The sequence below is a fragment of the Palaemon carinicauda genome, chromosome 1, assembly GCF_036898095.1.
Source record: "Palaemon carinicauda isolate YSFRI2023 chromosome 1, ASM3689809v2, whole genome shotgun sequence".
NCBI lineage: Eukaryota > Metazoa > Arthropoda > Malacostraca > Decapoda > Palaemonidae > Palaemon > Palaemon carinicauda.
This window is the reverse complement of record NC_090725.1, coordinates 69957682-69966279: the sequence shown is the minus strand read 5'-3', so window position 1 is coordinate 69966279 and position 8598 is coordinate 69957682. Positions and strand designations below refer to the sequence as shown.

The 8598-nt window shown below is 34.2% G+C and overlaps 1 long non-coding RNA gene across 2 annotated transcripts in view; it reads right to left on the bottom strand.

Annotated features, from left to right (window-relative positions):
• Positions 1–1070: 1070 nt before the first annotated feature.
• The window catches only part of LOC137642403 (uncharacterized), a 28295-nt gene continuing 20767 nt past the window's right edge, over positions 1071–8598 (bottom strand). Inside the window, exon 3 of one of the 2 annotated variants that reach the window (XR_011044771.1) lies at positions 1071–3188. This is a non-coding gene — a long non-coding RNA (uncharacterized lncRNA). Of the gene's footprint in view, positions 3189–5033; positions 7627–8598 lie in introns of those variants that run through there. The other variant, XR_011044772.1, reaches the window with a different exon arrangement.

Genomic DNA, 8598 nt, shown 5'->3' with positions numbered 1-8598 from the left:
AAAATGAACTCTTTAAGAGAGACCTACAATTCTCTCCATCATTCAAATGGGAAGGAAAATTCACTGAATCCCATATAAATGCAGCGAAAAATTAAATATTAAATATTACCTTAATAGGTTTATTCATAAAATAAAACCTTTAAATTAAGGAATTCCAATAAGAGATGAATCATCACTTGTATTCATTGGAACATTTACACTTAATATACGAACAATCTTAGTATTCCACTAAGGAAACAACGATAAAAAGAACAGTGCGCTACATCGATTCGTATAAACATTAAGTGAAATTTAACTTCCTTTAATCTCTAAGGAAAAATACTGACAGGATCAATTAATTTCAAAATAAAATATTCCTTTTATATAGTACAACTGAAAAACTTGAGAAGTAAGAAGAATGTACTATTCATAAAATCTCTACGAAATATTGTAATATTGTAACAATACTGATAACTGCGTAACAACTGAACGCTAGTTAATGTTTGCAAACAGATTGAAGATTACCTCAAGAAGACTATTAAAAGGATAAAATTTTCTTAGATTAATAATCCTTTAATTATATTTATAACTTAATATTTCAAAAGAAAGTATCCACTTATAATTCTTTGTAAAAAGCAAGTCGGACTTATAGCCTACGACATAAGGCTGTGACGTCATCAATGGACGAGATGTTTACCTTTCGGCCTATGCTTTCGTGAGGTTTAAAATAGGTCGAAAAACCTTTTAATCTTACCTTTTAAGTTATAAATACGTGATCACCAGTTCAAATAAAACAAAAAAGCGAAAGCCTAAACTCAAAAAACGTTAATACATCACCAAATAACGTCCAAACAGAGTAAAAAGCGAGAGAGAATATACAATATAACCGACCACCACAGCGGGTTGGGTATAGTTCTACCTGTTGTACCGTGAGGGCATTAGTGTACACCTGGCATATCTGCGATAGCCGCGCAAGATTTTGAATTTCCTACCGAGGCGTCAGGGACGTTAGCCATTCTTATATAACCAGCGGGTAAGTTTTATATTAAAAAACAATGAATAGAAATCACTGTATAAAAACAATGAATAGAAATCACTGTATAAAACGAAAATGAATAGAAATCACTATAAAAACAATGAACAATAGAAATCACTGTATAAAACAATGAATAGAAACCACTGTATAGAAACAATGAATAGAAATAACTGTTTAAAAACAATGAACAATAGAAATCACTATATGAAAACAATGAACAATAGAAATCACTGTATAATAGCAATGAATAGAAATTACTGTATAAAAACAATGAATAGAGATCACTATATAAAAACAAAGAACAAAAGAAATCCCTGTATGAAACAATGAACAATAGAAGTCACTGTATAAAAACATGAACAAGAAAAATCACTGTATAAAAACATGAACAATATAAATCACCGTATAAAAGGTCCTTCCCCTAGGGGCACTTCACCTGATTGCGTTGAACTTCAAGACACAATAGTATATTAAGTGAATTTAAGATTAAATATCTGGACATGATACATCATTTCAAAAACATACATTATACCATATAATCAGGTTGAAGACCTAGAGATGCTAAAATGATTGTTTGTAAAACACTGGCCATTTAACATTAGTACCAACAGATTTAGCTAAATATGTTTTCTGGTCTATAATAGTAAGTACTTTGATCAAGTATTTGTATCACTTCAAATGCTAAATAGAAATTATAGTTATAAATTATCCGGAAATACAAATTCAAGTGGCATGAAAACGTAATCCCAAATATGCTTAGAAGAATGGCAAATGTACAAGCACACTTTTCCGGGCTGCCCAAAGGCAAGAGCCCGGGTCTTACACAAGGTAAGGCAATCTATACAGACAGACAGACAAGCACTATGGTCAAATCAAATTTGATATCAAGTGAGACACAACTGAATCATATAACATTTTTCTATAGTCCTGATAAAAATAGATAATACCAACATTCTTATACCTCGTATAAATACGAAAAAAAAAAAATATAAGTAAAATTTTCAATTGGTGACAAAGAGTGAAATTTAATACTGAGGCTTCTAATAAATTTAGTATGACACAAGACTGAAATGTTGATCAAAATGATTGAAGATGTGAGGCTTCAAGTAAATTTAATATGTCACAAGTTAGCAAGAGACAGAGAGGTTGGTCTATTGAAGTTGTGATTCAGTAATATTTTAAGTTGCAAATAAATTATAACTTAACTTTACGCTTTGTTCTTTGTAAAAAAAAAAATTGATATAAAAATTGACAGAAACATTTACGATAGCCAAGACTTAATCAATATAATGTAAAAAGAAAACTGTATGGCAAAGACAGCAACAGATTTTAGGATTTATAGAAAAAAAAAATATTAGTTTAGCAGATGAATTCTAACAACTAACTTTAACAGATTACGCAATATCAAGGTACTTAGAGCCTCACTGTAAATAGATCTACATAATAATTTTGAAAATTACTAATTTTCCCCACACCTAAATCCATGGTACGTCTACTTTTTTTTTCATGAAATCACAGATTCTAATTTCCATTTGAACAGTGGAACAAAAGTTTTCTTGTGATTGATTTTGAAAATTACTAATTTTCCCCACACCTAAATCCATGGCATGTATATTTTTTTTTATGAAGTCACAGATTCGAATTTCCATTTGAACAGTGGAACAAAAGTTTTCTTGTGATTGATTTTGAAAATTACTAATTTTCCCCACACCTAAATCCATGGCATGTATATTTTTTTTTTATGAAGTCACAGATTCTAATTTCCATTTGAACAGTGGAACAAAAGTTTTCTTGTGATTGATTTTGAAAATTACTAATTTTCCCCACACCTAAATCCATGGCATGTATATTTTTTTTTTATGAAGTCACAGATTCTAATTTCCATTTGAACAGTGGAACAAAAGTTTTCTTGTGATTGATTTTGAAAATTACTAATTTTCCCCACACCTAAATCCATGGCATGTATATTTTTTTTTATGAAGTCACAGATTCGAATTTCCATTTAAACAGTAGAACAGAAGTTTTCTTGTGATTATTTTGTTGTTGATTGCGTGGCCCTTACGGCCAAGCACGGGCTCTAGCAATAATGCAGCCCATAGTCTTGTGATTCATGGACGTCGCCATTACGTCTGCCGTTTGTCAGTTCAATTTCAAGCAAATGACCAATTATATCCTGAAAAAAATATATAATGAATTACTCCTCTTACAATTCAGGACAAATTAGAAGCATTGATAGGCAAACTGAAACATAATAAAATCACATAAAAAGTGCTATTAGTTAAGACTAGAGAAAAAAAAAATCTTTTCGCTTTTCATAACTAGTGCATATGCGTTTGATTTAGTTTATGAATAGAAATGTTTTAAAATGTGATATAAATGAATAATTTAGATTTTATATAAATATACAAATTTGGAAGTAATTCCCATTTTTCATAACCATATAAACCTGAACTCTCTACAATGGATATATTGTTCCGGCATAGCTGGAAACTAACTATAAACTAAGAGGTAAACAACACACTGCTAGTTGGCGGGGTTAGATCAGTCGCCCCGCTCACACACTCATCTAGTATTACTTTAGATTGCTAGCACGACTTTCTAAGGGGACAGGTGATGGCGGGCCAAGTATGAGTACAGAGCTCGGGGTTGTACCCCAAGAGAGGGGAAGTTGAAGGAAGAAAAGACCATTCATCCCAGACTAATGCTGGGTAACGACTGACTGCAACTTGTTCTGTAAGGGAGCTGAGGCAACACACTGCTTTTTGTGTTGCCACCACAGCATCTATGGAGAAGATATCCAGGTTTCTGCGAGTAATGGTTTGCAGGTAATAGGTTGTAAAGGTACTCTGGTGATGCCAGAGTGACCTGCGCAACAGAGAAGTCTTATTTGAATGTTAGGGCAGTGCTTAGTCCCTAACAAAGGGAGCTCTGCGTAATCGTTCGTGATGAGGAGAGCCACGGTGCCAGGCACAGCCCATGAATTGTGGAATCTTTGTTGAGAACATCTTTTAGAGATTCTCCTCTTGACCCTGCCTGAGCTTTCTCTGAAATCATGCCTCAATGCTCTCGAATCATTGAAAAGGGAGGTCAGCGGTTACATGAAGGAGACTCCCCCTTCGGAGAGACCCAAAATTACGGTCCGCACCAGGATTCTGAGTCTTGGCTGCGCACTCAGAGACACACTTGAGTGTAATTTGTCCCCCATTAACTTGGCTGGGCTATGTCGAGGAAGAGACCATTCCTTGCAGATATTCCTAATAGAGACCCACACAAGAAAGAAGAACAGATTTAAAGAGTCAAACCATGATCTGACGACTGACAAGTGGTAAGAAAGTGATCCTTTCCAAAAGCATGGTACAGGAACTATGCCCCGAGGAGGTGGTTTAACTTCCGATTGAGAACAAGTAAGCTCGACAAGTTGTATGAAGGGACAAAATTCTGTCGAGGAGTAAATGAAAACCTTGTTCATTCTAAAGACTAACCTCAAGGCAGTGCAGTAGTTTATCATAGCCGCGACTGAGCTAGGTAATATTATCAGCAAGGGTTTGAAGTTCATCAAACAGAGCATAAAAGCTGAAAAGAAAGCACAAAAACTAATAGGTTACATAAAGACACAATTCAAATACAGAAACAAAGACACTGTACTACAGCTGTACACATCACTATTAAGACCCCATCTAGAACATGGAGTTCAATTCTGGGCTCCAACTATTCAGAGGGATAGACTGGAAGCAGTTAAAGCTAAGGATGGTAATCTCTACCTCCCACCTCAGGTCTCTCATTTGCTCTGATCCTACAGGACTCAAGTCTGGAGAATCCGTACTAATACCGAAAGGTTTTCAGTTGCCACTAGAGGGGACTAAAGTTACGACATTCACCAGGAACCAGACGTTCCCAGAAAATCAGTAACACCAACAAGCACAGACGTCACTGCACCAGTAAGAAGTCTTGTTTGAGGAAGGAACCTGCCACTTCCCCGGGTCTTTTTTCTGATTGGACAAAACGACTTTGCCTCTTTTGAGGTCATTTACCTTTCTAAATATGCCAGTTTTCATGAAAGTTGTGGGGATGAATTCTAGCTGTTTTTGCCAATCCCCAACCGAGGCAGAACCCGGAAGATTGACTCAGTATTGAAGAAGAATCTCCCCTAAGTCTGCTAGAATCAATCACTCATTTAAGCAGGGTGGATGCCATTGGCACTCTCTCTCTCTCAAAAAAAAAAATTCCACTTTCGACTAATTTTCAGAGATTATCAAGTAATTCTTTAAGTGATATCCTAGCCATGCTTATGAACAAATCTTCACAATATTCAGCAAGGGAACCCCAAATATATCTATAAAAGAGATTTAATAAAAATAAAGAATTTGTACCATTAAAGGTGATTCTATTCTAAGACCCTCTTATGAACATTCTATTCCTTGAGGATGTTTTGATTTACTTACTTTAGAATTACAAGCTTAGCACAGTCTTATTAGTAAAACTGAACTAGAACTCATACTTACAAATAGGTACTATGATTACTGTTTATAGACAAACCTAGGAAGATCATTTTCTGACCTTTACTTTTTATATAGAAATGTAATATCAGTTAATGAACGGGAAGAGTCCGTGTAAAATTTAATTTATAGTGCATTTTAATGTTTACCATAATAATTTCATGTAAATTTACATGGCAACTATCTACTCACAAAGCTCTAGTAATCAGACTTCATCCGGATAGCAAGGTTGGTAGCGTCGCGGATTTCTATTACAGAGGTCCCAAGTTCGGTCCCCGCCAGGGACGCGAATACCGTGAGACCTTCTACCAGGGAGTACTCCTAGGGTGGCTCCATGGGGGAGGTTAGAGGGGACTAGTGATAGTCCTTGATGGCTAATGGTCGCCCGAGGAGAACGATGTAAATCATCTCAGTGAACACCTAAAACCCGCAACTTTAACTTTTAAACATCTTCTCTTCAATATAAGCTATAGAGACCAGTTTTATGAAGTACCTTTTTGATAAACACCAATCATTGAGACTATTTTAGAAAAATGTAGCAACCTAACTCAACTACTAATTCTATTTGATATATCCTTCTCCTCACCTGAAAACAAGACTTAAGTATAAAGATGACCGACTCCAGATTAAAACGGATTATGACGTAGGAAAAATCTTTTTTTTGGGTGAGATGGGCATGTCGTCCTGCATGGCAGCTTCCTACTCTATAATATTTTTGCGAGTGATATTACCAGAGAATTACCGTCAGGTATCACGGGGTTCTAACCCCCGGAACGACTATCCGAAGATATCGTGTATAATCAGGGACTTATCCGAAGATAACCATAGATATCTGCACCCCCAATAGACTTTACCCTGTCTAATCCACTAAGGGGAAGGATAAGTACCTGACTGAGAATAGACTTTACCCTGTCTAATCCACTAAAGGGAAGGATAAGTACCTGACTGAGAATAGACTTTACCCTGTCTAATCCACTAAGGGGAAGGATAAGTACCTGACTGAGAATAGACTTTACCCTGTCTAATCCACTAAGGGGAAGGATAAGTACCAGACTGAGAATAGACTTTACCCTGTCTAATCCACTAAGGGGAAGGATAAGTACCAGACTGAGAATAGACTTTACCCTGTCTAATCCACTAAGGGGAAGGATAAGTACCTGACTGTGAGAAAATGACTTTGCTAAAAGAAACTTCTTGTGATGATTGAGAATTAGTTATACCTTTTTATCAGAAAAAGAAGTAGCGCAAATCCCTCAGTTAAAAGTTATCCTACTACCATATTTGTAACACTTTGCATGGTGCCTCCAAAGTCTTCAATAAGATACCATTTATATGAATACAACATGAAGTAGAAGTTAATTCTATCCTGAAGATTTAAATTATTTTCTTTCTGCAAGAATAAAATCCATGTATAATGGAGGTATGGAACACGGTAAATTTCCCTCATAATTTATATACTAAAGATAAAATAGATATTTACATTTAAAACCTTAACTAGAGACTACAGTATATACTACAACTTGCTAGCTATTCGTTGTTGGGTAAAATTATAACGTTTATATAAGAAATTGCATAAAGATAATTTGGTGAATTAATTGGTTTATGCTATCTTAATTGAACCTAAAATTTTAAGTCTATTGCTAGAAATAGTTATACTTTAGTGCTGGAAGGAAAATTGTGATATTAATCAAATATATCCTGTTATAATAATCAAGCAGCTGGACTCGCCTCAAACATCTAGTAAGGGGTCTCGGGTGAAATCAGTTCATGAATAACTTTTGGGAGTATGGGAAGTGAATGAATGAATGATTTTAAGTTATCTGGGTATGGGAAGTGAAATACTAGACTTAAAAAGGATCTATAGGCCTATATGTTATTAATTTTACTTCTTTGCTGGAATATTATTACAATGAATTATTAGGGGAATCGGGTTGACAAGTGTTCCTTTAGTTTCCATCTCCTTCTTATATTATTAGAGGAATCGGGTTGACAAGCGTTCCTTTAGCTTCCATCTCCTTCCCATATTATTAGGGGAATCAAGTAACCAACTAGAAAGTTTTTTTTGTTTACTGACTTCGGCTTCTAGATTTCAAATATGCAGGTAAACAAACGCTTCTGAAAGAAAAGAAAAATATCTTTACTCCATATGGTCTTCACTTTCGAATCATAGCCTGGCTCTTGATAATCAATGTGATACATAAGATTCTTTTTAGTAGCATTCATCAGAATAAATGGTATATTTAATTTCATCTTTAGAGATCAAGATAACAATTTTGAACCTTACACTTAACCATACAGTTATTAACAAAAACATCTGAAGGAAGAACAGTGCTAATACTTATAGCATCCTGATTTTCCAACTAGGGTTGTAGCTTGTCTAATAATAATAATAATAATAATAATAATAATAATAATAATAATAATAATAATAATAATAACTAAAGTCCATGAAAAAAAACAAGAATATCAAAATTATCCAAAACCAAAGTAGCAGTCATGTATAATATGAAGATTGGTGCTTTGATAACAACCTTATTCTTTCAACAATAGTTTTATGAGTACTATTCCTAGTAAGGTTTCCAGTATCGTTATTGCATTGATAATATTGCATTTGAAGTATTAAGAAGTGAATAGATTAAATTCTCACAATTATACAGATAAATAGTTAATTAGATATAATTATATATCCCTGAATCATGATACTGCTTTCAGCAAGGTACCAGGCATGAAGTTGGCAAAGATTGTAAATCTATTATCTATATAGAGACAAGTATATTAATCAAAGTGTAAATACAGGCAGTTTTGGTTTTACATCATTCAGGAGTTTGGTATACAGAGACTAGCTTCTTTGAAGTACAGACCTTTGAAATAGTTTGTAATTTTGATTTTAACTAGCGGAACCCGTGTAAATTACACGAAATTATATTTTCAACACTAATTATCTTGTTCTTAACCTATACACGTTTGAATAAAATGACCCGAGATTAATTTTTGTAATCTAGGTTATGGAAATTGATAGAACTCAATTTTTTGTCTAATATTTAAAAAAAAAAAGTCAGGTGCTAAAGACAAAATTGGGAAAACTAT